The following is a 9,229-nucleotide window of genomic DNA, read 5'->3' on the forward strand; positions in this document are numbered from 1 at the left end:
TAGCAAAAATGTTTCTTATTTTAAATATATATACAACTCGATGTGTTATCCTGATAGTAAAGGGTCATTTATGATGTTTTTATTTTGGATAGTGGGTAAATTAGGAGAGATTTGATATTTATTTTGACTGAGAAACTAATAGTCAATGGAGCAATGATGATTTATTTCTTTTGGGCAAAAATAATGAATTTGTTTGTGGGTATCACCATGATGGGTTCCCATGGGAATGAGAGTGACCTCACCATAAACCAACATGATCAATAACAATAAAATAAAAAAACATGATCAATGAGTACGTTAAGTTGATGTTAACATAAAAAAAAACCTTACTATATAAAGGTATGTATCTTTATTCATAAAGGCTCAGTTTTTATATTCAATTCATTTTTTGAACTTTTTAAATTTATGCAAAGTTCATTGACATTGTATCAATGATGGTTTAAAAGAATCAAATCTAACTAATGTGACTTTCTAAGAAGCTTCAAATCTTGAGGGTTTGATTATTGAGTCCATTTTAGAAGCTTCAAATCATGTGCTAGATAAAGGTATTTATTAGAGAAGGAAGTAATGAGAATATTTGTTAACACCCGACTCACAATAATGGCGAGGGTTCTCTATTTTTAATTATTTACGGAATCAAATAAATTATCAGTCATATGGGAGGAAAAAACAATAACGAGAGAGAGATATAATATATTTTCCTTTGTAATAAAATAGTAATATGATACCTATGGTCAATAGTAATGGAAGAAAAATATCTAGATATTTACATATAATAAAAGATTAAACATGGTACTTAGAGTAAACCGTAATACAAAGCTAAATATCTTCAATCTTACCATCTATTTTCGTAGAATAAAGGGCCAAATATGATATATATGGTAAACCATAATTCAATACTAAATATCCTTAACACGGGCAAGTTGAGTGTCAGATTTGAACGAATGTGAAGCTTGGGTCTAAAAAATTCAAAGAGAGGTTGAAAAACATTTTTTATAAAAATGTCAACAAGAGATGAGAAGGTGCATACTGTGTGCGAAGTTTGCGAGCAAATTTTTTAAGGAACTTATGATCTAATTCAATATGTTTGACCTACTTGTTAGAAATTATAGCTAAAAAAAAATAGCACTTTGTTGTCACATAAGAGTAATGGTTGCTCTGAAATAGAGACCTTAAGATCAAGCAACAGATGCACAAGCCAAAGAAATTCAGCAGTAGTCATGGTAAGAACACGATACTTAGATTCACAACTGGAGCGTGAGACAGTAAGTTGTTTTTTGGCATTCCAAGAAATGAGATTGTTACAAAGATAAATGAAATAATCGGATGTAAAACGACGAGTATCGGGACAACCACCTCAGTCAGCATCTGAATAAGGCAAATAATTCCAAGTACTAACTCAAAAGAATTTAAATTGAGCAATCGATTAAATGCCTTCAATAAGGTCAAAATCAGCTTCGGAAAGGTAAAAAATGCTAGTATCGGTAAGCTGATTAGAAGCCGAGCGGAGCCAAATCCAAGCTAAGCTAACAACAACGGCACGTGCATGCCAGAATTCGATTGGGTCGGGTTTACGGGTCGACCTTGGGGCAAGGGTGCAGGGGAGTTAATGAATTGGATCTGGTGGTGGATTACTTCAAATGTGCGGGTCACTAGCGTCTATGGACTTGGACCAAACGTGAACCAAGGCCAACGAAAGGGGCCGCACTTCATCTTTTGGGCAGTGGATTTTGTGATTTTGATATCCCACCAACGTTAATAATGGGTCTACCGAACCGAATCCGGACCCAATCTTACCCATGGGCTGCTTCTTCTTCAACTTCTTCTATTTTTGTTCATCCTTTTAAAGCAATTTCTTTGGCACATCCTCCCATGGTTCAACCTCTTCTTTGTCTCACACTAAAGAACTTAATCACAACTTTGTAAAGGCATCAGCAGCATCTAGAATATTATCAACGTTGTGACCTTGGTCATTGTCGCCATGATTTTTTTATTCTTAGTCTGATTAGAATAGTCATTATTTCTAACCGTTACATTATGCAACTTTAGGTCAATTAGGACGGATGAATCCGTTCGTAGCACTATCCTATATGTCCTAGGTCTACTCTAAGTTGGCACGGAGGGTTTGAAACCATGAATTTGAGAAAATGGCCACTAGTAGGCAAATCTAGGTCGATCAAGTTTTGTAAGGCTAATTTTACAAATTTTTAACTTTTAAAGTTACTTTTCCAAATTTTTGTTTTTAGAGTCATTTCTTCTCAATTTATTTTTCTCCTTATTTTCAGTATTTTTCTCCCCCTATAGGAACTTAAATTCTCACGTTATAATAATTAAAAATAGGATAACTTCATAAGAATTAAAAATTGTCTTTTGTGGGCTCCACTCCCATGTTCTTGGCATATAAAAGTCATAAGTTCTGGCTGGATAGCCCTCCAAATCCGACCGTCTGATTGGATCTTATCTCAATTTGAATAAGATAAAATATTTTATATCCATAAAATTCATTAAAACTAATAATTAATTATTTCAAGATATCAAGCATTGGTTCACGGAGCCTCAATTTTTACCGACTTTCTAAAATTTTATGTATGATCATTACATCACGAGCCTCAATTAAATATTTGAAAATTATTTAAACAAAATATTAACCATGAAACATTTTTAAAATAAATATTTACAACTCTCTCGCTCATATTAAGACGCGTATGAACAATTTTGAGTATCATAAAAAATATTCATATAAATACAATTAATTCGACAATGTTAACCTTCAATATTTAAAAGTTTAAAACCAATTAATAATCAAACAACTTTTTCAATATTTTGATACGAGAATGAGGTGACAACAAAATTACGTCTATGTTGCCTACTAAAATCCTCACCCAAAACGTAGTCTTTGGCCGATGTCATTCCACAAATCTAAATCAATTAATTAACTAGTCGTTCAAAACTAACTAGAAAGTTTATAATTCTCACTTCTTTTATTTCATCGAGAGAAAAAAATGAAATCTCCAAATATATCAAAAATATTTTAGTTCCAAAGGAATGCATGCGTGAGCCAATGTCGAAATACAAAATCTATCTTGAAATTGTTATCGGAATGAAGTGGAATCCGATCGAATCGAGGTACCAACCACACCTCCCATGGAAGCCAACAATCTTGATGAGTCCAGTGGTTGGGAACGAAAACTTGATACCCTTTTCAATCCCAAACGGATCCAAAGTTCTTTGGTTGGTTTCAAAAGTTAGAGACCGAATGACGTTGGTTGGATTCCCATATTTATCAAAGATGCTTCCATGGTAGCCGTGAATTGAAATAAGGTACTCGTCGAGTTCCAACGTCTGTAATTTTTTTATAAACAATTATACTAACATACTAAAATGGAAAACTAAGAATATTTGCTAAAACCACCCATTTAAAAGTTTTCTATTTATAATCAAATAAATTAGAAGAAGAAAGGAAGAGTAATAAAGGGAAAGAGCCATCACATAAAGATAACTATGAAAAATACTTATATAAGATTTAGCTATAATAAAAGATCAAATACGATAGATATATATGGTAAACTATAATTCATGACTAAATATGTTTAACAAAAACAATATTAAAAGTTAGGCGGAGTAAGATTTACCTGTAATAAAAGATCAAATACGATATATATGGTAAACTATAATTTAGGATTAAATATGTTTAACAAAAACAACAGGGGGAGGTGTAAGGCTAACCAGGTCGGATGGTAAACCACCATTTCCGCCATGTTTTTCAGACCAAATTGAGTTCCCATCCTTGTCTTCATAATTGATTTGAATGGCATCAATACACTCTCCATGGAAGATTTTGAGCGCTTTGATGTTAAAAAAAACAGCTCCGTCGTTCCAATAACTGCCACTCCTACTTCCTTTCGCTTGAAATGTTAGCGTTGGAGAGGGCTTGTGTTCCGTCTGCAACAACATCACAATTCACCAAATCTAACGAACAAAGGTTGCTGTTTTTTGACGCTTCAAACATTTGATATATATATATATATCTAGAAGGTGGACCTCAAGCTGTCACACTATATTTTATATATATGCACGTGAATCATGAAGAGGATTATTTTGTTATAGTTATTATCATTGATCTCCCTGTTACGGATAATTAAAAAAATTCTGTGCTTTTTAAAAGTTGTTTCTTTTCTCATCCTTCATCTCCCTTGATTGTGAATACCAAATTCTTTATAAGACCTAACTTAGATTACCATATGAATCCTCTTGAATTCTATCCTAGATGATAAGATGAGTTCATTTAAAAATAATTACACATGGGTGTTGACTAAGTTACCTACCGAAGAGAGTTTCATTGAACAAGTAGGTATTCACAATCAAGGCTAAACAAGATGCCAAAAAGAGGTTCAAGACTAAGTTATTGCTCAATGAGTATTTATACTCACCTTTTTCTTCTTTCTTTTTCAAGTATTTACTGGATGTCATTTAGGGTGGAAAAGCATTCGAGAGTTGCGCAACCACAAGGCGGTCGTTTCAGAGCATCAATCTATCTTTATATACGAGTATTTTGTACTTCGTTTTGTTATTCTAACCCAAACTCATTTTATCGTATGTGATAAATTTGAACATCACTGATGTAAAGTATTTTGTACTTCGTTTTGTTATTCTAACCCAAACTCATTTTATCGTATGTGATAAATTTGAACAAACCCAGACTCATTTTATCATATGTGATAAATTTGAACAGCACCGATGTAACGACCCAGATCCACCGCTATTAGATATTGTCCTCTTTGGGCTTTCCTTTTCAGGTTAGGGAAGGTTTCCACACCCTCATAAATTGTGGTTTGTTCTCCTCCCCAACAAATGTGGGACATCACAACCGACTTGTAATGAAATTCATTTTGTATAATATTGTGGTGGTAACGACCACAAACAAAATTAAATAATAAAAAAATAAAAAAATAAAAAAAAAATAAAAAAAAAAAAAAATCTTTGTCACCAGAAACCGCTCGAGAATTTCAGCTAGGCGCCAGAATTCTCATTCCTTTTTTGGTCGCACTCACCCCCGACTCCCACGGCACGCCAAACAATTCCACAAACTCCTGCCATCCTCCAGAAGACCACCTCCAAGGAAGAGAGAATGAGAAAGGTCAAACTTTTATGGCGCGAGAAAGAATTGAGCAACCCCGAACGAACGACAAATAGAATATGAAAGGAATAACCAGCCAAAGATCTCTAGTACACTCACAGTAAGAATTCCCAATTACAGTACGTTTGAATCCTCCTTCGTCACTCTCAGATCTCGGATTTTATCCTATATTACTCAAACACCATAGATCTACACATATAGGTACATACAAGAACGATGGAGGCTTGGAAGAAGGGGCAAGAGATGGCAAGATTTGAGATGGAATAACGATGAGAAACGGACGTTGAAGATGGTTTCAGGAAGAGAGAAAATTGTTGGCTTTTTCGCAAGAAATCGGGTAAGGAATTTGAAGTCCATGGAGTTCAGGTCAGATCCAAATCGGATACCCAAAAATCAACCGTCGACCATAAATCATTCGACCCGCGGCCTAGTTACGCAGTCCTAAACCAACCAATAAACGTTATATGACTATAAGCAAAGAAACGAATACAGCAGCTTAAATAGCATATAACTTAGGTAAGAAGAAGTGACAACTAGTCATATTCCCCTGTAGTACATCTTGGGGGCATTTTAGCCCTTGTGGGTCAAACGCCCCACATTGACCCAATATGAAATGATAAAGGTCTATCTAGGATGAAAGCATGTAAAAGGGGTTTGGAATGGACATGCAACCATAGACAACACGTCCTGGACAAGCAAGACCGAGATATCTGTCATGCAACACGCCTTGGACATGCATGACCGTGACACTGAGTACCCTCCTAGGCCCATGATAGTCCCTTTATTGGGGGGCACAACCCAACCCGTTCCCATGCAGCTAATGGGTTGTACGACGTGGGGACTTATTTCCCATACAAAACAACTAGGAGCAATGAAAATTGATCAGGAATCCTTAGTCCGCCCACGAAGTAATAGATATCATTCACACAATTAGCAGCCTAAGAACACTCCTAAGGTATTTTGTTTGTTGTGGTGATCTGTTAGGCTCCTATGGAAGGAACACGAATCCCTAAGCTTATCATAATAAAGATTCCTAAACATTGTCATAGTGTGCAAACAACAAGCATTATATACATTATACAATGTAACGACCGCTCTCCGACGCATCGAATCACAAATTGCTATGTAGACTTTAGGGTAAAAACCTTACAACATTTCCATTTTATAAAACGGGAGACACAAAAAAATTAAAGTTAGCTAATAATAATAAGCATTTAAAATTTAAAATAGTTTCAAAACATAACTGGATCCATAGCGTCACAACAAAAGAAATCAGTTACAAAATAGCATAAGTTTTTCCAAAATAAACATCAAAATGACATTAGAAATGACATGGACAGAGAGGACTCGATCTAAGGGTCTCCGCTGCAGTCGCACGGCTTCGCACGTTTTCACCACTAACATCGGTCTGCTTAACACCTGAAAAAAAAATAGCAAGAACATGGGATGAGTATAAATATACTCAGTAAGCAACCTACTTGTAGGCTCTTATCGGACTTAATCCTATTCACGGAATCTTTGGCTATGTGTTCAAATCTATCTCTAGCAAAGTCTACTGTGGTCTCAAAAGAAGACCTTATGGATTCTCATTGATATGGATTTTATTCCATACCTAACTATCTACTGAGCTCAAATTAGTGGATTCCACTCAGTGGCCTGGCATCAACTACCTGTTCCTGAGAATCAATAATTACCTGCCACTACGCCCCGCCAGGTTGGGTCAGTAAACTACCTGTCTTACACCCCGGTCGGGTTTAGATTAGTAAAAGGCCATGCTCTCCCCACTAGGCACCCCTGACGTAGTACTACAGTAGTATACTTACTATGGCCACCCATATCCACTATAGGTGACAACTAAGAGACAGTAACTTATAATCTATGAAATTCATAATTCCCGCTATCTAGCACATAGCAAATGGTCCAATTCACAAATGAGCAATAATGGGCTATCCAAACCCCAAATCAAAGCAGAACAAAGTATCAAGGCTTATATCATACTCATAATGAAAATCAAGAATTTAACAATCTACCTCGACATCCTAGGAAACACACACATAAACCCAAACGTCTATCAGAGAATTTCACATTAATGCATGTGGAAGCTATATAACCCTAACTATAATCAAGGTATAATAATTCATGATATTGAAGTACAACACACATAAAACTAATGTTAACCAAACTCCTAAGTATAATACTAGATCGTTTGTCCATACTCCAAACCGATTCCTACAAGCATTTCTTAGAAACTTGCTCCATGCGGTTACTTACTTGGTGTAGGCTTCCTGAGCTTGTTCTGGGTCTCAACAAATTTTCAATTTCTTCAAAGATCTTCAATTAGGTTCTACATTAAGAAAATATATCAACACTATAGCAGTTGGGTAGAATTCGAGACAAACGATGCAAATTTGCGAGAATTGGGTCATGTTTACCTTTGGGTCTGGTTTAGGTAGTGGGTTGGAGTCAGCTAGATGGGTCGAGTCGGGTCGGTGTTGACTTTCGGGTCACTAGGCAAGTAGGGTCGGTTGACGGGTTGGTGCGGTTTTGGCAGGGCAGTTTGGTACAGTGAGTTGATTTGGTCCAATGGTCAGTTAAATCCAGCGATTAGCTCCTTCCTCCCCTCAACTTTCCTTCACTTCTTCAACTTGTTCGACACTTGCCAACGTTCCTTTTTCCCTCTTCTTCGACCCTTGATTGTCTGACTTTGATTACAATAAATGGTAGTTCCTTGCAAGCTTATGGCCTCGTTGGTATTTTCTCCTGTGTGGTTTCTTTGACTCCAACGAAGTACTTGACGTTTTCCCTCTAATTTCAAACATCTTGGTTCAACCCCTCCCTCTAATTTATTGGTCTCTTACCAACCAGAGTTAGAGAAGTTTTGAGGTAGGCAGCAGACCTACCCCTTCCTATCAACCCTGCCTTTTCATATTCGTGTTATATATATATATATATATATATATATATATATAGATATATATATTCTTCTTTTCTCTCTACCCAAAATGTTGGTACACCTAGCTTTTTTCCATTTAATGCTAGCTATACGAGTTATTACATACACAGTTCATGCAAAATAGGCAAACAAGCTCAACGGGGCGATAACATCCATCAACACTCAGAACACAGAGTTCACAATTTTCCCATCCTTCTTTTAGCATGCATGAGCAGATACATATTAAGCGGAAGCAAAACCATGGTTAACTTTTCATGGTACATACATTTTGCCACCTAATCTCATAAAATGGGAAAATCTAGTCAACTAAAGTAATTAATCTAGCATGCATGCATATCGAAGCGATTTCTACAAGTATGTCTTCCTAGGTTCCGTATAGTGACTTACTTGGTTGACGTGTGCCCTTTCGCTAGCGTTTCTAAGCAATTTGGGTGTAAAAAAATATTGATTTTCCTCAATAGATCCCTATTCACATAAAAACTATGTTAGAATTGGAATTGGGACAAAAATCGGGCAAACAGAAGTCGAACAGGTCAATAAGGGCCTTACACACGCCGGCCACACACTCTCACACGCTAGGGAAACTCCTACTCGCGGGCGGCACGCTCGAGTACCACATGCGGGCGGAGGTTCTATAGTTGTGGGTCAGGCGCTCTAGTTTGAGTTAACGGTGCGGTTTGCTCGGGTGGACTGCGGGTTGCGGGTTGGGTTGGATCTTCTTGCGGATCTGGAATGTAACGACCCTAAATTTCCACATACTCAGAGTCGCTACTAACGTCTCATGCTCATCTATAATGCGGAAATATAACTCTTACATGAACATAGTTGATAACGTAAACTTCAAAAAAAAACGTTTAAAACAACTTCTTCTCTGGAAAACACAGCCATGGTCTTACGTGTTTAAATATGAAATACTGAAATTTAGAGAAAACAAAAACAAATACAAAATAATTTAAAACAATGAAATGCAAAACAACCTATTCTAACTTAAGACTAGAAATTTAAATATGAATCTACCCTATGCACGTGCCACAGTCTCTGCTCGCGATGCCGCCGTCCTCCGTACAAGTGCGCCTTGCCTTTACCTGAAAAATGATGTGGCACACGGCCTGAGTATTTCAAAGAATACTCAGTAAGTG

The sequence above is a fragment of the Cucurbita pepo genome, chromosome LG02 (genome assembly GCF_002806865.2).
Source record: "Cucurbita pepo subsp. pepo cultivar mu-cu-16 chromosome LG02, ASM280686v2, whole genome shotgun sequence".
NCBI classification, from domain to species: domain Eukaryota; kingdom Viridiplantae; phylum Streptophyta; class Magnoliopsida; order Cucurbitales; family Cucurbitaceae; genus Cucurbita; species Cucurbita pepo.